This window comes from Aedes albopictus, chromosome 3 (genome assembly GCF_035046485.1).
Source record: "Aedes albopictus strain Foshan chromosome 3, AalbF5, whole genome shotgun sequence".
Lineage (NCBI taxonomy): Eukaryota > Metazoa > Arthropoda > Insecta > Diptera > Culicidae > Aedes > Aedes albopictus.
In genome coordinates, this window is record NC_085138.1 from 282912463 (window position 1) to 282936178 (window position 23716).

At 40.0% G+C, this 23716-nt stretch overlaps 1 protein-coding gene across 3 annotated transcripts in view; it reads left to right on the forward strand.

The window, feature by feature from the left end:
- The first annotated feature begins 549 nt into the window (after window positions 1-549).
- The window catches only part of LOC115257546 (uncharacterized), a 380825-nt gene continuing 357658 nt past the window's right edge, over window positions 550-23716 (forward strand). For all 3 annotated transcript variants that reach the window (XR_009999519.1, XM_062861131.1, XM_062861132.1), the window contains exon 1: window positions 550-3000. The gene's annotated coding sequence lies outside the window, so the exon portion shown is untranslated. The remainder of the gene's footprint in view (window positions 3001-23716) is intronic.

Sequence of the window (23716 nt, forward strand, 5' to 3'; positions counted from 1 at the left end):
ATTTTCATCGATTTTTTGCGATTTCAAAAACTGGTTCGTAAAACGGAAGTGGTACAAAAAGCCCATCTGCCATGGGGTAAGATGCCACTTCATGAAAACATTCAAAAATTACGTCCATCAGTTTTCTGGCATTTTCGACTTACTTTCACCCCTCTGTCACGTTTTTTCGTATACTCAATACAAGGAGTGTCACCCCCTTCCCCGCTAAATGATGGTCGTCATATTTGAATGACCCCTAACATGGATAGCGTAGACTTCAACAACCATGCGCCTCCATGGGTGCCTCAATCTACTTGGAAACACTTGGCTGGTAATAAAATCACCCGAAAACCTTAATTGCAAGCACGAAAAACCGGAAGTTGCCAATTTTCATTGGGAAATCAAAAGATTTTCCGTGGGTTTGGCGGCCTAGCTTCTAGAAGAATGTTTAATGCAAACATATCTTGACACCATTCATCTATAGCAATGATCAAGTCCCATTTAGGAATGATTTTATGCGTTGGGCCATTTTACCCCATCTTGGCATTTTGGGCTCTGTTCCCCTAGTTGAATAATTTCGCAAATCTTCGGTGGAGGCCACCACAGTCGATTTTTGCAAGCGCGCTCGCTCGGTCGGGTGCTGTGGAACGACCGTTCCAGCGGTGTTTGAAATTTGATCGAGTGTGACTATCGTCGGCTCGCCGCTGGAGAAGAGCGAATGCGGCGCGGGATTAGGATTCCTTCTCGAGTGTGGAAAAATGCCGGTTGGAATCGTGGTGAAGCTTGTGGCGCTCACGGCCATCGGTCGGACGGTCGGGTTGTGTGCGAAATTCGGCAAGGTTTTCGACGTTAGAGTTGTCGTCGTCGTTTGATAGTCGGCGGAATCGGTGGTCAGATTGTGCTAGGTGCCCGAATTCGGAATGGTTCGGGGGCTTTTGGCGATGAATGTGGGTCTACTAGCGTTTGGAGTTGGTTCATCGTTGGCAGTCGCGCTCAGTCCGTGGAACAGTGTGGTGTCGACTCCTGCACTCTTCCTGGTGAAGGGGTTTCCTGCTGGACAAGTGACTATTGGTGGTACAAGCGAGGGGAAGTGCCCAAAGGTGGCGAAGATGGGGGAGGAGCAAGGGGAACAAATTGAACCAAATTAGGAGGCCAAGTCCAAAAGTGATGGTGTCTGTTGAACAGAAATAGTACTAGTGGCTCCGGACAAGTGTAGACAAGCATGTTCCAAGTGTAGCCTTCAGTTCTTGTGTTGTATTTAGTGAGTGTTTGCGTGCTTGATATATTCAATTCAGTTGGCTTGAGTTTTTTGGGTTGAGTTATTTTTTATTTCGGGAGAACCAGATACGACCATCCAGCTGTATTAGAAAATAGTTACCGAGGAGAGGTGTGGTAGGTGGTCAGTAGGTGGAGAAGACATGAATGATGTATGTAATCTAATACGCTGGTGAACCCGGAAGAACTGGCTGATTTTTAGCGAATTGACTTTTCGCAAACACTTGAAACGGTTGAAGGCTGAACCAAATCATGTGAGACTCAACTGCCGCTGTACGTTTACTGGACTTATCGATCCATGAATCTTCGCTACTAATCTCAATACCCTCCAGCAGAGTTAATTCAACCCGGTGTGGTGCTTGTTAGACACGTACCGAATTAAATTGCAAGTTCCATATTTAGACCGAATGTTCGAGTTGTGCAATTTCCTGCCGGTCCTGATAAGCAATGCAAACCACATACTGAGCAACGAAGCGGTACAAAGTACGTGGAACTCAACCCCACCGAGAAAGAGAGAGAACTGGTGACAATATCAGCAAGTTGGCATCCCATAAAAAGCCAAATTCGGTAAACGAAATTTTCCACAAGACCTTCAACCCAAAACAACCTCTCCAATATCACCCTGAAAACTGCGACTGCGAAGAGAACACGAAGACTTGCACGGTAGATGAGCTAATATTTGCAAATGATTATCAACACCAACACACCACCGACCGCTAACGACTGCGATGACGGTGGAACAACGTTGGAAGCAGCCAGCTGAAGTACACAAACCTGCCACTGCCGTTTTAGATTAGTTCATCGATTTGGGGCCTGTTCCGTGGAGAACGACGCGAGGAGTTCAACCACTACAGTGACGATTCTTAGCTCATCCGTTTCGCAAATAGGTCCGTCTTGTCGATTATGTACAATGGATCTATTCTTAAAGCTTCTCGAGAGCTACGATGAAGACAGGAGTCATATTTACGAACAAGAATAACTCAAATCAGTTTCATAAGTGGGTAAAAGTCACCTACAACAAACTGCAACATGTCGTTTAACAAAACTAATCATGCTTGAACTGCCAATCCGATAACAAGCGAACGAGATCACATACTCCCGTCAAATTATAACTTCCTCCTAGGAACCTTTGCCAACCTACCAAGCAAAAGTCGAGGAAAGCTACCGACTATCTTCCCGGCGAAAGAAGTTTTGCGCTTTAGCCAACAGAAGAAAAACTGAAAAGTTTAGCAGTTTCGTTTTTCAGTTCCACCATCCAACAGCTGCGACATACCTACGCCACCGACCGGTGTGACCAGAATGGAGAAAAACTTCCGCAGAACTGGGAAACATTGTTGATTTCCGCATTACTCTGTTTCACACCAGCAGAGACGCGAGACTTTTAAGCTGGGGACCCGCAACGGCTGCCACGAAATAATGGAGAAAAATCGGAAAAGTTCTCCGGATCGAAAGTTGCAGTTTTTTTTCCTCCGAGTTTCGGTTTCGGTTTAAGTTCTGTTTATTGTTTTCCGTGCCCACACACCTACCCAACACCACGAGAAGAAAACGAGCAAACTTTTCCACCATCAGGAACTGCGGGACCATGCCACCCCCGAAATGATTGATCGTTGAATAGTTTTTCGAAGTGCGCGGGTGACTACGTTTTCGGGAAGAAAACCGCGTACGGTTCGGTGGATTTAGCCGTAATTGGACAACCCGCCTGCCGAAAACGATGATGTCAAATCCACCACACTCTCGATCGATGAGGTAAGCTACCGACCGGCCGGGCAAACTTTTTCGCCAACTGTATTCGATCTTAATGAATTCACTGCCACCTTCCCGCCCCCACGGTGGGGGCGACATTATCGTTTCGACGATTTAGAAATTTATTTTGTCTTGTGGGAGTGCTCTTCGGTGGAAACTTTTCCCCGTTTGGCCCAAAATGTAACTTTCAATGAGTCGAATTGTATTCATCGGCTCCTCGTACTTCATCCGGCTGGGAACGATTACGATGACGACAACAACACAATCGTCATCAATCATATATTTATCTGCAATGCCGAGAGTCATTGACCCTTTCGCCCAGTGGTGCAGAACTGGAGTGGGAGAAGGAAAGGAGGGAGATGGGGGTCAAAGCACTGAAGATGGGGACTGGACTGGAGTGGATCTCCCTAAGTTCTGGTGAACCAGTTTTTCGTGTCAGACATGCGCAGTGACCGGTATGCAACGGAAACACGAGGACGAGTCCTTGGCGCACCTTAAGAGTACTTTTGTAGTATATTCCGTGGGATGTGCATTACAGATTTATGCTTTATAGTTTGGTCAACTTTTTCTTTTGTCTGAAATAAGATGCCGTTTTAACACTTTAACGCTCATTTTATCTTTAGTGCACGAATATTTTTCTAAAATTCTGACCTGAAAATAATCTAGATCACAAATAATAAAATTCAAGTTCATAAGTTATCTATGGGCTCAAAGCCTAAGGTGTTGTATTGTACCACATATACGGAATAATCCAATTTTGTCTCTGTTGCTCAGCAAAGATAGTTTCAGAAATCCTGATAGTGTTGGCTAACCTTCTGTTGAGTGGCATGACATTCATCTGAAATGACTTCAAGAACGTTCAATTCTTTGAAATTATATAAGATAATTTTAGAGAAACACATCACGAGGTAATTTAATCAAATTTAAGAGCTTGGCAGAATACTGCTTGAAGTAAGAAAGAGTAAGGAGGAAAGTAATGAAAGAATACGAATCTCTCAGAAACTCCTCCAGTGATTTGTTCAGATGATCTTCCAGAGATTCTTTGTTTAAGAAATTTCTCCTGAGCTTTCTTCAAGATTTCCCCCAATAACTTCTCTAATAATTATTTTTGGTAGATATCCATGGTTGTCCTTAAAAACTCCGCCAGGAATTACTTAAAACAATTTTTAGGGATTCATTTGGAAAATCCTCTAAGTCTCCAGGGATTTATTCAGACATTTTCTACAGGGATTCCTTCAGATATTCTTTCCAAAGATTTGTTTCAGAAATCGTCTAGGGTTTCCCCTTTTTAGGATAGAGACCAACCAGCCAAAGGCTGAAAGTCTCTTAAATAAAGACAAATCAATCTAGGGTTTCCTTCAGAAATTTGCACAGGTATTTCTTCAAGAAGTTCAACAGAGATTTGTTCAGAAATTGCTCTAGGGATTTCATTAAATGTGAGTTTTTTCGTGGATTTATCCGGAAAATCCAGCAGGAATCCCTCCGCAGATTTTATGCAAAGATTTCTTCAGGATTTCCTCCAGATATTCTTTCATTTGTTTATCAACTTCTCAACAAAAAAAGTAGAGATTTCTTCAGAGTTTTTCAATGGAGTTTTTTTTTTCGAAAACTCCTCTAAAGGTTTCTCCAAAAACCCTACAGTGATTCCTTCGGAAATTTCTCCTGGAATTCCTCGGAATCTTTACCAGCTTTATCAACCAGCATCAAGGGAATTCTCGGTGGTGCTTTCAGAGTTGCCTAAAATTATAAAAAAAATCTGGTCAAGATTTCCATCGGAATCTTTGGCAGCTTCACCAGACAGCTTCTGCATCATGGGGATTCCAAAAGATGTTTTCATTCTTGCCTAAAAATTGAATATTTCTGGTCAAAGCTTCTAGCTTTAGGAGGAAACTCTAGAGGAAATTAAGAATCTTACAGACAAGCACTAGTAGAATGGAAAGATCCCGAAGACTCCACAAGCCCAAAATGGACCCTCACGCTTCGTCTCAATTTTTCGTGTTTATGTTTGCAAACAGTAGTTTGTTACTCATAGCATCATTAGCGGGATACTAGTTGTTCAATTTATACAGCCGGTTGCGATTCGTCCATGTTTTTGAAGTCAGCATCAGTTTCAGGGCAAACATTTGATATGAGCGTGATTTACGAGTAACATTTTTTACTTCATCTTCAGGACCCAAATTACGAGCTAATTCACACACGTTTTTTTAACTTTTTGTTACGATTGCCCTAGTACTTTGGAAAATAGTATATTTTGTTAGGAAAAATATTTTGCCTTGTTCAATTGTTGGTCCTGAAACGATTATTTGTTTGGGGTTCAGCACGCAGTGGGGTACAGAGATGTTGGCTCACTTTTTTCCTGTGGGGTGTGACATGCTCATGGTCCACTGCACGAATTTATGCTGGCCTGCTTACTCACACAGAAAATTTGACGTTTGAGCGGTGCTGACACCTCTCAAACGTCAAATTTCGTGTGAGAGTAAGCAGGCCAGTATAAATTCGTGCAGTAATCCATTGTCAGATATGTACCACACACAAGTGTTCCTTCAAGAAATCCTTCAAGAATTCCTGCTCCTACAAAGATTATATTTGGGAATTACTTTTGCGGCTCCGTCAGAAATATTTCCTGGAATTCCGCAGGAGTTGCTTCAGATATTCCTCCGGACATTTTTTCAGAAGTATTTCCAAAAATTGCACAAACAACTACTGAAAGAATTCTTGAATGAATTCCTGAAGGAATTTCTGAAGAAATCCCAGTATAATTGTCCGAAGAAATCCCTTAAAACTCCAGATGAAACCTCTTTCAGATACCTCCTTAGAAAAAAAATCATATCAAACTTCCGGAGGAACTCTGAAAGTAATTCGAAGAAGAAAAAAAACTGCATCGTAATTTCAGGAGCATTCTCTTAAAAAATGTATGCCGAAATCCCAGCAGGAGATGCAGAACAGCTACTGGGGGATTTTTTCAAGCAATCTTTCAATAAATATCTGAGGGTAGCCTGAAGGATTTTCTGAATAAGTCCTTGGAGGAACTCCTGGAGATACCTTTGCAAGAGTTCTTGGATGAATTTGTCAAAGAATTTCTGAATGGAGTAGTGGACAAAAATCTTTCAAGGTAGATTTCTGAAGTAAATATTGCAGGAACAAGAAAACCTGAAGGAATTCTTTTGAAAACCGCTGAAGAAATTTCTGAAAAATTTTTTTTGAAAGAATACCTGGAAAAAGTGGGTTCTGCAGGGAATAATAGATGAATTCTTGAAAAAATCATTGAAAATGTCAAGCAATAGATTCTGCAGTAAGTTCTGCAGGAGTTGCTGAAGGATTCTTGGGAGAAATTCCTGAACTGATAGATTTTTGAAAGAATCCCAGAAGAAAAGTTTGAATGAATTATAAGAAATCCCTTCCGCGATAATTATAGAAAAAATCATTCCTGGAGGGGTTTACTTAGAATAATTTCCAATTTTGCGTAACAAAGACACCATTTCCAAGGGGACGTACCGGTATAGGGGGAGCCTAAACTAGTTCTGAGTTTACCATGACAGTACTTAAAATAACTATTTTCACAGTCGTCTAATCACTTCGTGGTCTTCGACAGAGTTTTTCGGCGAACTATATAACTTTAAGTACATATTACTTTATCATTCGTTTGTGGATGATTTGAAGGAAAATAGTCTTTTACATGAAACCGATGCTTTTCCACCTAAGCTCCAATACAATCTTCAAATGAGGCCCTGCCCAAGCATATGATTTAGCTGACTGTTTGACCAGAATATCGTTTTATTTCATATAATTTTATGAAGAATGAGCCCATGAGCATATATCTAAAGTCTATTTATACCAACGTTCAAGACCGTACCTTACCTTACCGGTCAGACTAAGGCCTGAGTGTCCTCTGCTGTACATAGTAATCGTCTCCATTCTACTCGTTCCATGACTGTGTGTCTCCAGTTCCGCACTCTGCGAAGAGTCCGCAAATCGTTCTCCACTTAATCGTTCAAAACCATCAGATTTTTTTTATGTTTTTCCATGAGATAAAAGGTTTGATAAATTTCTACCAGACCCTTCTCGAGTGTCGGACAAGATTAGATACTGGAAAAGCCTCTTTATGCACGTCATGTTATCGTTCGTACTGGTTAAAATCTTTTCAATAGTATTATTGACTTTCTAATGAATGACGAATTCTTCCAGAAATTACAATGGAAGCTACACTGTTAATTTCCTCTAGTTTGTGTTTTTGAAATTTTTAAATTTGAATCATATGAGATTTTTCTAGATTTTTATTTTGTGCTTTGTCATAAATACCATCATATATCTCCTCAAAAATACGTCCGAAGAATATTATCGGAACTTTCATACGTAATTTATCTAGTGCTTTTCGCAGACGATTCTTTCAAATACTTCCACATGAATGAAAAGGCTTCAGGAGTTTCTCAATGAATACAAGCTTGGTAGTCTTTATTTTAAAGCCGTTTCAACTAAAGTCACGTAGTGGAACGAAATCACATTTTTTTTTTAACAATTTTGAACATTTTTGCTGAGATTGGGTTTGGTGTTTATCTGTTCGAATTTGCTATTGAACTCACGATGTTGTTTGCAATGGTTGCCTTTGCAAATCCACATATCTCTCTTGATTGAGAAACGCTGTTTTTTTTAAATCTATATAACTAGACTATCGTCAAATGCCCATTCCCAGATTGTAACTGCTAGATTAAATTTCGAAAGAGTTCTTGAAAACGTTCAACTTCCAGTTGAAAACCTTGAAAAAAGTCTATGAAATTTTCCTTTTTTACTTCCTTATTTGTGATTTAAAAGACACGTACACGTTCAATGCTTTCAGTGAGCTTTTCGCTCTTTGATTACGTAAGGGTTTATGAGGGGAGGGGGGGTTTGAGAAATCTTACGCGCCATACAAAAATGTGTTCGTTCTCATACAAAAAATCTTACAAGGGGGGGGGTTTGTCGAAAAATCGCTAAAATTCCCTTACGTAATTAATGGATAGCCCCTAGGCTTGTAGTTCTTCGGAAATAATTAGACCCGTATTTTTTTATTTCGTCATTAGGGTGACCAATTTTCATATAGGGTAGTCCAAAAAATTAAGGTTTTTCAAAACTGAAATTTTCCAAAAATCGTAACTTTTTAACCAGTTGACCGATTTTAAACTTCTTTTTTTGTTTGAAAGCTATTGAATTGTAGTTTTCAGGAAAAATACGTTAAAGGGGCTAAAATGTAAAGGGTACTATAAAATATGCAAATATATTAGTTTTTTCACGTTTTTATGGTCTCGGAACCAAAGAGGTACCCTGGTTTATCAGAAAATTCAGGAAATTTTGCGTGACATATCAAAAAATCAGAGATGTATGTTTTTTAGTTTTTGAGATATGATTTTTTGAATATAGAGAGTCAGAAAATATCACACAGAAAATATTGTATAACTTTTGATTGCGTTCGCCAAAATAGCTATTTTTTTACCACGAATAGTATATTATGTGTATCAGGTATCAGAAGGCCGGCTCCAGAGGCACGTTATCCTCCATTTGGGACATTTGTGCCATCGCCAAAATAACAGCCTATTTCATCATCTACCTGAGGGAAAAGGAAGGAAAAAGGATTTGGATTGGGATAGGGACAGGTAGGGAAATAGGAAAAATACCCTGGAAGAGGGTACTAACGCACAAGCGTATCACAATGGGTTCAAACAGCGCCCTGAAAAGGGCACTGTAATTACGCATAAAGCGAAAGAGAGCCTATAGCTCTTTACCACAGCGGGTTAAGAACAACAGAATATCCTGAAGATTCAGGTTTCTGAAGTCAGTTTCACTTAATAAGTGTTTACCGAATACTCGGAAACGCAGTTGCGCGAAAACTGGACAGTTACATATCAAATGATACGAAGCTCCATAATCGGATTCACAGCTATCACAGGCAAATGAATCAGCTTGCTGAATATTTGCCATGTGATAGCTGAGTCGGCAGTGGCCAGTCAATGCTTTGACCAGCATGCTGCAATTCTGCTTAGACAGATTAGTTAGATACTTCGCCACTCGTAGAGATGGCTCAGCACTATACAATTTGGTTTGACGACATGACTCCAAACTATTCCAATATTGTCTGTGTTGGGTGACAGCCCAGGTGTGAATCTGAAGCTTAATCCAACACTTCGATATCGGAATAGCTAGCTCAGAGCCAATGAAGTCATGTGATGCTCCAGAGCGAGCTAGCTCATCAGCCAATTCATTTCCAGCGATGGAAGAATGACCAGGTACCCATAGAAGGTGAACAGCGTTTGCTGAATTCAGCTCCTCGATTTGAGTTCGACAAGCGATAACTATCTTCGACCTGGAGTTGGCCGAAGTAAGTGCTTAAATAGCAGCCTGGCTATCTGAACAGAACACTGGCGTAGCCACGGGGGGGGGGTTTTAGGGTTAAAACCCCCCCCAGAGCCAAAATTTGTGGAACAAATTTTCAGTATGAAGCGCTTTGCGATGAAAAAATTTTTCGGCTGCGCCGCTATTTTCAAAATGCGATTACAATTGCTCATTACTGTTCATAAAATGTAAGTGTCAAATCAAAAAAGGTATCATGGACCGTTGAAAACCCCTCCCAGAGACAATTTCTGGCTACGCCACTGGAACAGAAGTATATTACTTTGCCCATTACGTGCTGCTGAAGTGCTGATTGCACTCCGCACATAAGAGCAAAGATTTCTGCCTGAAAAACGGTGCAGTGTCTACCAAGTGAGTAAGACTGATACAGCCTTAGCTCCTGAGAATAAACACCAGCACCTGCTCGACCTTCGAGAAGGGAGCCATCAGTGTAACATACGATGCCGTCTGAAATACTTCTTTCCAGATAACCAGATGTCCACTCTTCCCGGGAAGGGAATTTCGTGGAAAATGTCCTATATGGAAAATTACAAGCAATTTTAAGATCACTTGGAGCAAGGACAATTTTGTCCCAATTCACCAAAAGTGGAAACAACGAGGTGTGTGTTGATGTGCGGTTCACAGGAGTTTCCTCTAGTAGACCGAGTACCCGTAGACGGTAAGTGCAAGAAAGGGCTTCTTGTTTGAGATGAATGTGTAGTGGGGCAACGTCAAAGAGAACTTCTAGCGCTGCCGTAGGAGTTGAAGAGAACGCTCCAGACATCGCCATTAAGCACATTCTTTGGAGATGGCCTAATTTTGATTGGACCGTTCTCACTTCACCCTTTTGCCACCTCACGAGACATCCATAAGCCAATATTGGCCGAACCACAGTTGTGTAGATCCATTTGATATACTTGGGTTTTAGACCCCAAGTTGTACCAAAAGTACGCCGGCATTGCCCGAAGGCCATACAAGCTTTCTTGATTCTGAGCTCAATGTGAGGTGTCCAGGAAAGCTTGGAATCAAGAATGACTCCAACGTACTTTACCTGTTCAGTCACATCGATTTCAGAATCAAAGAGACGCAAAGGTCGAACGCCATTACGGTTTCGCCTTTCCGTGAAAAGAACAATAGATGTTTTACTCGGATTTACCGAAAGGCCATATTGGCGACACCAACCCTCAACTACCTGAAGGGCGTTTTGCATCAGGCCGAAAAGGGTGCTGATGCACATACCAACTAATAATGTTAGGTAGTCGTCGACAAAACCATAAGTAGGAAACCCGCTATTATTGAGTTGCCTCAATAGCGTATCTGCTACGAGATTCCACAAAAGCGGTGATAATACTCCCCCTTGGGGGCATCCACAAACACTCAATTTCCTAATCCCTGCTAGACGCAATGTCGAGAAGAGATATCGGTTTTTGAGCATTTGGTGAATCCAATTGGAAATCATTGGAGATATACCATGACTCCGTGCGGCTTCCAATATGGCATCGAAAGGCACGTTGTCAAAGGCACCCTCGATATCTAAGAAAACACCCAAACAAGGTTGCTTTTGAGCGAATGCTTTCTCGATATCGTAAACAACCTTGTGGAAAAGAGTCACAGTGGACTTACCAGATTGGTAGGCATTTTGGTTCACATGAAGAGGCACGTTGGCCAGATGAACATCACGCATGTGATGATCCACAATGCGTTCTAAGCATTTCAGAAGAAAAGAGGTCAAACTGATAGGTCTGAAACTCTTTGCTTCTTCATACGACGCACGACCCACTTTCGGAATAAACTTTACAGTAATATCCCTCCAGGATTTGGGAATATACCCTGTAGCAAAACTGCAAACAAGTAGTATTTTCAAAACATGTTTGAAATAATCAAATCCCTTCTGAAGCAAAATAGGATAAATCCCATCTGCCCCAGGAGATTTGAAAGGAGCAAAGCTATTAAGAGCCCACTCAATCGGTTCTATAGTTACAATACTCCGAGCCGAAGCTAAAGAATCATAACTACAAGAAAAGACATCAGGATCATCCGAAGATGTAATATCCACACATCCAGGGAAGTGTGTGCTGAATAAGCATTCCAGAACTTCCTCATCAGAGGAAGTCAGATCTCCATTTGGCAAACGAAGTTCGTTCACCCGGAAATCCTTAGATTTCGCAAGGATTTTGTTTAACCGACTGACTTCACTCAAGCTGGAAACATTTGTACAAAGGTTTTTCCAGCCGGATCGTTCAGCAGACCGGAGAGCTTTCCTGTAGGCCTTGCGAGCCGACCTGAAAGCCCCCGAACCAGCCGAACGTCGTCTGTTCCAACTCTATCTACATTGTTTCCTGAGTTTCGCCAGATAAGAGTTCCACCAAGGGGTTCCTCTTGTGATCTTCACAGACCGTAGAGGGCATGCTTCTTCAAAAGCTTCCATGATGAAGGTCGTTGTAGTATCAACGGCATCATCTAAATTACTTGGAGTGTCAATGGATGGTGAATATCCATGAAATTCGGCTGCAACCAAATCAGTATAAAGATCCCAGTTTGTTGACCGAGGATTCCTGAATCGCAATGTTTGCGAAGTAATATTTAAATGTTCAAAAAAGATATAGCGATTGTCAGATAAAGATTCTTCATCTGACACATGCCAATTGGTCAACTCGTGACTAATTCTGCTAGAGTAAAGCGTTATATCTAACACTTCCTCTCTAGCAGATACCATGAAGGTTGGGCGGTTGCCTATGTTAAGTAGTGCAAGATCTGTACTACTTAAGTACTCCATTAAACTGGAGCCTCTCAAGTTAATGTCTGAGCTGCCCCAGATGATATGGTGAGCATTAGCATCACTGCCAACAATTAGCGGAAGGCCTTTTGAAGTGCAGTATGCGATGACTTGTTTGAAAGCATCCGTAGGGGATGGTTCATCATGCGGTAAATACACAGAACAATAGACGTATTTCCTGTTGAGGTTTCCAACAGATACATCAATTGTGATAGCACATACATCTCTGGTGGTTAGTTCAGAGATGAGTGTAGCAACTATTGCGTTGCTGACAAGCACACAGGCTCGAGGCATGACACGCGAGTTTGCCATTTCGTGTTTACTGATAGTAGCAAACACCGGGTTCACAAGCTTTCCAAGGTAGAAATTTCCCTTACGAAAGTAAGGTTCTTGTACCAAGGCCACTTGGGCTGTACCATTTTGCATAAGTCTGCAAAGATTGATCGTTGCTGTTCTTTTCTGCTGAAGATTGATCTGAGCTATCCTAACCGTAGCCACTACCCAAACTAGGTAAGATTGAACTCTTCGCAACAACAGCACAACAAAGAACAGCAACAATAAAACCAAATCGGTATCGATTGGAAAACGCCAAAGGCGAGGATACACAGAATACACTGTGTAAATCGCATAATGCGAAACCATATAGGTGAAAATTTAAACTAATTAACAACATCTTCATAATCCCGCCCTCATTTAGCCTCAAGTGAGACTAAAGAAGTGCAGCTGATTGTCTCGGAGAAACACAAGGTCCACTGCACCATTGCTCCGGTAAGCGCAGTAAGGGCTACATACTGTGGAGGGCGCCCTGGTACTCCACAACAATTTTGAACATTTTTGCTGAGATTGGGTTTGGTGTTTATCTGTTCGAATTTGCTATTAAACTCACGATGTTTTTTGCAATGGTTGCCTTTGCAAATCCACATATCTCTCTTGATTGAGAAACGCTGTTTTTTTTAATCTATATAACTAGACTATCGTCACACGCAAAAAAAATCCGTTCCGATATACGTGCACTCTCATTCACGGCAACGGGAACAAACGGGAACTATGCATAGCAACGATAACAACAATAAGAAATGTACACCGTGAACTAGATGTCACGGTCTCTAGAACGCCCATATTGACAGCTGGAACTAGTTCCAGTTCACGGTGTATATTTGCCTGTTCTCATATTTGCGTTTGTTTGTACACGTTTATCAGAACGGATTTATTAGCGTGCAAATGCTCATTCCCAGATTGTAACTGCTAGATTGAATTTCGAAAGAGTTCTTGAAAACGTTCAACTTCCAACTGAAAACCTTGAAAAAAGTCTATGAAATTTTCCTTGTTTACTTCCGTACTTACGTAAATCTTACGCGCCATACAAAAATTTGTTCGTTCTCATACAAAAAATCTTACAAGGGGGGGAGGGGGTGTCGAAAAATCGCTAAAATTCCCTTACGTAAATAATGGATAGCCCCTAGGCTTGTAGTTCTTCGGAAATAATTAGACCCGTATTTTTTATTTCGTCAGAAAATATTGTATAACTTTTGATTGCGTTCGCCAAAATAGCTATTTTTTACCATGAATAGTATATTATGTGTATCTAATACCATAAAATTTCCATTGAAATCGGTTGAGTATTGGCGCAGATATTGTCGATATCATAAAATGAGATTTTAGAAAATGTGGGCACCCATTTCAAAAAATTGCTTAGGCTATAACTATAACTTTTTTGTTATCTCATCAAAACGTTTGAAAATTTCACTCGATATTCTTAACATAGTATCAATCAAGTGGTAAAAATATTATTGAAATCGGTTCAGAACTTTTTCTAGTAAATATCCAAAGCTCAAGTCGCTTCAAGATAAATTTTAAGTACTTTATGACCATTTTTAGTTCCGCATGCACTTTTTTGACTGTAGAACTGGTAACACTGTCCCGATTTTTATAAAAATTTGACAGTGTAAAATTGTTGTGTTAAACTGTTTACAGTGAAAATTTCAGCCATTTTTGTTGAGTACTTTCCAAGCAAGAGCAGTTTGAATTTCACTATATCAAAAACCACATCTGCATATTGTGACATAGTGCGACATATATAGCTATAACTTTTTAACGGTATGATCTAATTGAATGAAATTTTGACAAATTCTTCTACATACATACTTTACGTACATAAAAATTTTCATTGAAATCGGTTCAGTATTTTTGGCGCCAGAGTTGAAACGGCAAAAAAGTGATATTTTCTAAAATGTTTGTTTGCACAAGATTCTCAAGTGGCAATTCCCTTGTTTCAACGATATGTTTTTGCATTTAACAAATTAAATATATACATCGGTCTATTTTCAATTTTCCAAAAGACTCACTCTCAGATTTTGTCTATTATTTAAAAAAAACTATTTTCCAGTCTCAAAATTTGGCAAATAGCTCAGGATGATATTTTTTTTATTTTTCAAATTCGGTGAAACTTAAGTATGGTTGGATATAGAAAAAAAAAACTATGCTTAATTTTTTCATTGAAACCTGTACGTCAAACCTATTTTTGATATAAAAAATGTGAAAAATTGTTTGCTATGCTTGTTTTAAAAATCGATGAAAATATAAAGCATTTGAATGAAAATACGAGAAGCATTTGACCGTCCTGGGCTACTTGGCAAATATTAAGGCTGGAAGTCAGCTTTCTACAAACAAATAATAAAACAAATCGAAGGGCAAGGTTTTTGGAACATTGAAATATATATAATATATATGACATCTAATCCGCGATGAATCTTACTCTGAGTGTTGAGGAAAAATAGTTATGTGTTAATGCACAGTAAATAATTCACAAAATCCAGCACATGTACAAAATCTCACTCAAATTGAAAAATATTGAGTCCAGGAAATGCGCTTGTGTAAAAAGTTTGATCACTAATTTCAAATGGAAATGCTCAATGGAATGTTATGCACATTGAGGTGCATGCATTATTCAAATATTTTTCGCTAGCTGACCATGCAGGACACAACAAACCATTTGACATTTATCGTTTATAAATAAAAAAACAACATACTTTATTTTGCCTCTGATCTCACTATTCAAATCAACATAAGTGTGAATCACTTTTCTCTAATTAACACGTTCCGGTTCATTGAGCTTTCAAAGTTGCACTGTTTGCATAGTATTGCTTTTTTATCCACCCCCCCCCCCCCCCTTCCGTAGATATAACTATCACAACGTCATAGTGTTCATGTTTATTTGCACACCCGGGGTGAGGTGAGGAAGATTCAGATTGTTCAAATTAGAGCATATAGGTATTTTTTTTATTCCACTCACTCCCACACTTGATAACGACTTCATCGACGTGCATATGAAGCGATTGCAGTAGAATCGCGCGTTTTTGCTCATTGGATCGCAACAGCAACCAATTACCTATTCAATGGGAGCATATTTGATGTTAATTAAATTTATGTTTCCACCCACGAAGGACACTCGCTTGTGGGAGCTTGTGAGCGGGGCTGGTTGGTGGAAGAGAGATGTAAGTACAAATTAGGAGATCATTTTAGTTTTAGTAGCCAGCCAGGCAGTGTGATGAAGATATAGAACTGCCTTGCGGCTAATCAGCATTCAAGTATCAGCGAGCGCACGTGCTGAATCGTTATTAATTAAATTTCAAATGGGCTGGAAATTGGTTCAGCGATTTTCGATAACCGTGCGATTTGGCGCATATCAATTTATTTTCTATTGGGTAATATTTCTTGCCGGTTGCCAGTTGATAATCCACTTTAGCCGAAGCCGGTAGGTGATATGGGGCTCTATTTGTTTGCAGACTCAATTCGGGGTCGATAATGTCCAATCAAGTGGTCATTATTTTGCTTATTGACAGGTTTCGAAAATAAGCCAAATTGATGGGGAGGTCAAGCGTAACTATAACCCAGGTGAGTCACGCCAGATGTTTCCATGGAATATTTTTGATAACCATAGAATATAACGACAGGGCCTACACTGAGGCAATAATACTTAGGAATTTAATAAGTCACAACTTATGAACGGACGATTTTTCTGTTTCATTACTCGCTTATTGATTTTACAGTTGTCGCGAACGCGTTTCATAACTACTACTTACGATTGACATAAGCGACATGGTTGTGAAAAAGCCATAATTGAAATCTATGAATATCTTTACTTGGATTACTAATATTGGATTCCAGCTTGCTGCGTCTTTGACAAACAAGCATTACTAACAGATCAGTTTTCAGAGCTATCTGATGCTCAAAATCGAATTGATTTTATTTAAGTGCCCATGAATTCTCCCAAATCAACAACTATGGAATTATACGTAAGTAAAATGATCGATTTCTCTTAATCGATCATAGCGTTTTTCGTAAAAGTGATAAGAAGCAAATTTTACTGCATTGTTTGGTAAAAACAAACCTTGCAAACTTGCATTATTAAGTGAAAGTACAGTCGAATACGCTTCTTGTCATTTTATTCCGGTCGATGAAAAGAAATCAATCATTTTACTTACGCAGTAATTCAAGACGCATGATATGAGTTGGAGCAGAATTATTTCATCAAAAAATCCACAATTTATGAATACGAATATCATTTTGCTTGCGACATGACATTCATAATTACCAATATTGATTTCTATAAGTTTTGGTAGTTGATTTCAATAAGAGAAAACATATGATAGTTATAGTTTTGATTCAATGATATTTCTAAGCAAAACTTATGATTTTGGTAAGTGACTGGACATAAAATTTTCTCCCTCTTAATCATAAGTGAAATTTATGGCTTTCAACAATAATCGTAGTGTCACCAAATCTAAAGGGGATCTTATGCTCTTCCTAAGTTTTTTTGCCTCAGTGTATAGAGCCGATGCGGTAAGTGCACGGGTTTTCGGCAAAACTATGGTGAGAGTGACGATACACATGAAAAAATACCATTGGCTCTCAGCAAGTGTGGAAGTGCTCATAGAACTAGCTGAGAAACAGGCTTTATCCCAGTTGTTTATGAACCTGAGCATTGGTGACCTTATCCTTGGGCTTTGTCACCATCCTGAATGTACACGTTTCGAGAGCTTCATTGGGTCAATAATGGCTCTGGCCACGTTCTTTCGGTCAACCGGAGAAGGGAAGGAATGTTAGTTCGACAACTGTTGATACTACTGGAGGTTGTATGTAGCAACTACTGGACCCTCCACAGTTGTCACGGGAAGAAGCTTTGTTAGTAGCCCTACTAACTCCCTGGAGGGAATGATAATAGCATAGATCAAGGATATACTTTGGTAAGCAATGCCATAATAAACATTATTGCTGTACGACAGATTAATAAGCTGCTCATGAGCTTTTTTTTTTATTCTTCAATCACTTAACCTAATTTACAGCTCAATTGTCCACTAGGGCACTGCGTGAGCGATTCCAATTGGAAGCTGTACATACACTTTTTGTACAGCGCCCAAATGTTTTCTATTTCTAATTGTACTACATCGAACTGGTGGCCGTTGCGCTGCTTTCACGTTCTACCCTATCATGGTAGAATGATGAGCTCGAGGATGTTGATGTGTGGCTGTTGGTTGTTCCTGTTTCCAGTCCGATTGGGGGTCCATTATGGGTTGCCGTTCGCCGATGTCCAAGTATCCGGGTTCATTTGAGCCATGGGCTCATAAGAGGGTCAGTGTCAGCTGCTCTCAGGGGGAAAGAGCAACTGACGAAAGTGCCGGGGCTGGGATCGAACCCATGACCATCTGCTTATGAAGCAAACGTGTAGCCACTACGCCACGGGCCCCAGCATATCATGAGCTTTATATTGAACATTTTGGCTGAATAAGCTGTTATTCAGTTGTCATTGTTATTTGGGGCGATTTATGCAACGCTGAGCATATAATCATAAATGGAAATTTATGGAATGAAAAAGATTTTAAGTCACCTCGAAATTGGGAGGACTTGTGATCCAATATGCATTGCTTCTTGCCATGTAATCAATATATTGAATTGAAACAAAACTTTATGCCGGCACTAGCAGTGACGGACTGCACAAACTAAGAGAAAGTACTGACGCATAATTACGGATCAAATTTGTGTGACCAGCACCGTTATGTGGTGGACTGTACAAAAATCCAGGGAAATTAAATAAAAATGATACATAGGGTCTGGGACCATTTGAGCAGGATGACCTATTTTGGGTACTAGCTGCTATAACTCAGCCATTTTCAACCGATTAACTTGATTTTTGGGACACGATCAGATACGTACAGAATCTAGCAATGATCAAAAATTTAAGTCAATCGGATTGAAATTGACTGAGTTATAGCAGCAAGTGCTCAAAATAGGTCACCCTGCCCAAATGTTCCTAGACCCTAATTAATAGAAAATTGGGACATTCTTGTTGAGTAAATATATGAAGGCTCCGGAGTCAGGTTCTGAAGCTTCCCAGACATATATCTCAGCAACGGAATGCTGTATAAAGCTTAAATTTGGACATTTTATTAGACCAATCATCATGAGTGATCAGTCAAAAATTCAATTTTGTAGAGCATTCTCCTCTCCTCTTCTTGGCGTAACGTCCTCAGTGGGACAAAGCCTGCTTCTCAGCTTAGTGTTCAATGAGCACTTCCACAGTTTTTAACTGAGAGCTTCCTCTGTCAATGACCATTTTGCATGCGTATATCGTGTGGCAGGCACGAAGATACTCTATGCCCAAGGAAGTCAAGGAAATTTCCTTTACGAAAAGATCCTGGACCGACCGGGAATCGAACCCGTCACCCTCAGCATGGTCATGCTGAATACCCGTGCGTTTACCGCCTCGGCTATATGGGCCCTTGTAGAGCATTCCGTTCATTAGATATGGGTCATTCCACACCAAGTGTACACACCGCGTGTTATCGACCATCACGGATTTTGACCAAATTTTGTTGGAATGTTTGTTTAAATGGAGGTAGGAAAAATCCAAATTTTGGTGCCGATCGGATCACCCCTCGGCCCGTGGCAGCACCCCTCGTCTTTGCCAATACAAGAAAAATCCAAGTCTTCCCTTCCTTTTCTTAATTTATATCTTTGAAATTATAACATATACACATTTGTGACCTTCGGCTTTTTTGAAGAAAATTGTTGGAGGAATCCAGAAAAAATATTATTTTTTTGATACAGTGTTGCCAAATATGTTATTTTTCAATTTTAAAATTTAAAATCGATTATTTTCGTCAAATGAGTATATTTTGATTTCAAAAATTTTGATTCCATCTTGTTTATCAGACATTTTCCAGTCGAAAAAGCTTAACTCCCCGAGGTCTTTTTGGCCGTTCCAGAGATACAGCGTTTTAAAGCTTGAAACCCGGTTTTCTCTAATATATGAAATGAGTCCAATTTACAAGTTTCGCTAAGAAAACATTATTCGATGCAATTTAAAGGTGATTTGGGCTGATTTAGACCAAGGAGAGTAGAAAACTATGTAAAAATAATAATATGACAGTGTTGCCAGTTTATCAATTATGGATTTATTAGAATGGATAACAATAAATTGCTAAAGTTTAAAATTTATGTATAATAATCCTTATTTCAATTGAAATTCTACCTATGTAAACATTAAGGTTGACGAAAGTGTTGCCAGACATTTTAATTTTATTGTAAAAATCTACATGAGAACTTTTGTATCAAATCAAATTATCAAGCAAGAATCATAAGTTCCTTTTTTACAATGTTATTGCTATTGGCAACACTGAACCTTGATAGTTTTCGTTCGGTGTGCTACTTTTTAATCTTCGAACAAACCTTTAATGAGGGCAGTGGTAAATTCAAATGTTCACTGAAATTTATTTATGGTTCAGAATTACGCAAATTGTTTTCGACTGTTCTTGGTGTATTTTTAGGATTTTTAGCTTTTCAGTCCGGTTGTGAGATCAAAAACAACCTTATGTTCTCATACTCCGACGCTTCGTATCGGATCTTGAGAAAGATCCCATACGGATCGAAACGTTGGAGTAAGAGAACATAAGGTTATTTTTGATCTCACAATCGGACTGAAAAGCCAAAAAATCCTCAAAATATGTTCAGAATTACGAAAAACCATACTGGATGACATGTTATGCCTTAACGTAGACGTTCTATTCATTTGTTTTCTGTTTATCCATTGTTTTGAACTTGTACGGGGAAAGGAAAGTTCCCAAAAGTGAGTTCAGATAACTTCATTAGCTCGCATACAGACAGAGTACTTTGAGTAGAATTTCTTTTTACCCAACCGCCAGTTCAAATTACTCAAGGTTGCAAAAAGAGCTCAAAAGTTAGTTTAAATGTAAAAGGTTCACGAGAAGGATTTTTGAGTTCCCGTAGAGTTGCATTGTTTCGCACATGAAAAAGGACCAAGCGAAGGGCTAGATGGCACATGTAAAAGTCTAGCAACCCGGGAGTGCGTACAAGGTGTAATTATCCAGGCATCTAAATATCATTAAGATTGGTTAACAATGAGTAAGTGACACAGTATTGATAGTTGAGTAATTTGAAGTGGCTGTTGGGTAAAAAGAACTTCTACTCTAAGTATTATGTCTGTATGCGAGTTAACCCTCGAGCGATCACGCTGTTGTATTTTGTACAACACGTTGAAAAAATCTCGCTTTTTGTACTCAGCATTAGCGTGGTGCTGACACAGGTAGTCAACCACGCGAGTTACGGAAGGTTAATGAAGTTGACTGAACTCACTTTTGGGAACTATCCTTTCCCCGCACAAGTTCAAAACAATGGATAAAAAAAAATGAATAGCAACTTGTACGTTAAGGCATAACATGTTATCCAGAATGATTTTTCGTAATTCTGAACTTATTTTTAGGATTTTTTGGCTTTTCAGTCCGATTGTGAGATCAAAAACAACCTTATGTTCTCTTACTCCAACGTTTCGATCCGTTTCAAAGCGTCGGAGTATGAGAACATAAGGTTGTTTTTGATCTCACAATCGGACTGAAAAGCTAAAAATCCTAAATATATACCAAGAACAGTCGGAAACAATTTGCGTAATTCTGAACCATGAATAAACTTCAGTGAACATTTGAATTTACCACTGCCCTCATTAAAGGTTTGTTCGAAGAATAAAAAGTAGCACACCGTGTGGAGTTTAGGATTTCTCTGGGAAGGAATCACCCCTCACGTGCAGCACACACAACTTACCCAGGCTGACGTTGGTTCTCAAGTGGCAAGAGTGAACGCGGTTGGGTGACGCCTGGCGTTGTTGCTACGCAAGCAGGGATGCTAACATTGTCTGCTTGACAGTTCGCATCACATTCAAATGCGCTATATCGCCTGCTGTGATCATTCTCTATATCACAGCTTTATTCAGTACATCTTATATCTCACATCCTTCTTCTACTCTAAAGAAGTTTTACACATTTTTAACATAAAATTGAATTTCCGTATCTCATTTGGAGTATTTACTTACAACCATTCAACATAATTAACTGTTATATTACATCGTCACATACGTTGCAGCTGCTTCCATGGCTGCCGAATACAGTTTTCATTGTGAGGTACCATTCTGACTATGCTGCTGCTACTTTGTTTTCCAAAAAGATCGAACATTTTAGTACTTAATTGTAGGAATGATGTTTTCCGACGAGCAATGGTAGCTTGCACAGTGACGTCATCATTATCTCTCTTTTTTCTCTCGTTCGGGTCACTCGATACAGCCGTCCTTGCTCTCAAAATAGTTTTGAGGGCAATGCTTAAAAATCATATGTGATTTTGTTGAAGTTTTGTTTGTAATGCAAGCCTCTATACTTGTAATATTTAAGAAAATTACCGCTTTGGTAATTCTGAAAAAAAAACTTGCTCTTTGAGTCTTTATTCAATCTTGTACCCGAATTTATCCCATTTCTCCGTCGTTTAAATTCGAGATATCTGATAAAATACATCATATATAAACTATACATCTATCTATAGATGAAGATAATAAAGCATTGTCATTCATTGAAACACTAGCCACAGAAAACAAACTGCATCAACATAATCCTTCTTTTGGCTAGCCGACATTGACGACACCTTTTGATAAACGATTTATTGTAACCATTCGATCCCACATTTGCACGAATCAAAACTACGGGATTTTTCTAATATTTTTTTCGTACATTGCTAAGATTTATCGGCCATGACAAACAACACGATGTAAGCTTCAGATCCGACATTTGCACGAAAGAAAACAACGCGATCTTGCTAACCTAGCTTTTCGTCAGCGGACATTGCCGGGACTGTCCCTCCACGGCAAGCAACACGCTGTAAGCTTCCGATCCGACATTTGCGCGAAGCAAAACAACGGAATCTTTCTAATCTTTTTCGTCAGCGGACATTGTCGGAATTCTTCCTCCACGGCAAACAACATGCTATAAGCTTCCGATCCGACATTTGCGCGAAGCAAAACAACAGGATCTTTCTAACCTTGCTTTTCGGCAGCGGACATTGCCGGAGGTTTCCCCCCACGGCAAACAACACGCTGTAAGCATTCGATCCGACATTTGCACGATGCAAAACAACAGGATCTTTCTAACCTTGCTTTTCGGCAGCGGACATTGCCGGAGGTTTCCCCCCACGGCAAACAACACGCTGTAAGCATTCGATCCGACATTTGCACGATGCAAAACAACAGGATCTTTCTAACCTTGCTTTTCGGCAGCGGACATTGCCGGAGGTTTCCCCCCACGGCAAACAACACGCTGTAAGCATTCGATCCGACATTTGCGCGAAGCAAAACAACAGGATCTTTCTAACCTTGCTTTTCGGCAGCGGACATTGCCGGAGGTTTCCCCCCACGGCAAACAACACGCTGTAAGCATTCGATCCGACATTTGCACGATGCAAAACAACAGGATCTTTCTAACCTTGCTTTTCGGCAGCGGACATTGCCGGAGGTTTCCCCCCACGGCAAACAACACGCTGTAAGCATTCGATCCGACATTTGCGCGAAGCAAAACAACAGGATCTTTCTAACCTTGCTTTTCGGCAGCGGACATTGCCGGAGGTTTCCCTCCACGACAAACAACACGCTGTAAGCATTCGATCCGACATTTGCACGATGCAAAACAACAGGATCTTTCTAACCTTGCTTTTCGGCAGCGGACATTACCGGAGGTTTTCCCCCACGGCAAACAACACGCTGTAAGCACAAAATAACAGAATCACTATAGCTTTTCCTTACCAGTTACTGCTGCTGGTTTATTTTGCTCGTGTTTTATTTCTTCCTCAATAATTGTCCAAGCACAAAAAATCATCCGGAAGCATGCACCATCCGGAGCCCACGATGAATATCACACCACATTTTTCACTTTTGTTTTGGGTTGTCGTAATTTTCTCACTTTCGCATGCAAATTGAAGAGTGATTCCTCCCAGCAAAATAATAAATTGGTTCGATTTTTTTTTCGCGATTGAACGAAAAACTGGCAGGAATTCACCAATGTGGAGTTTAGGTTTTTTCTGGGAAGGAATCACCCCTCACGTGCAGCACACACAACTTACCCAGGCTGACGTTGGTTCTCAAGTGGCAAGAGTGAACGCGGTTGGGTGACGCCTGGCGTTGTTGCTACGCAAGCAGGGATGCTAACATTGTCTGCTTGACAGTTCGCATCACATTCAAATGCGCTATATCGCCTG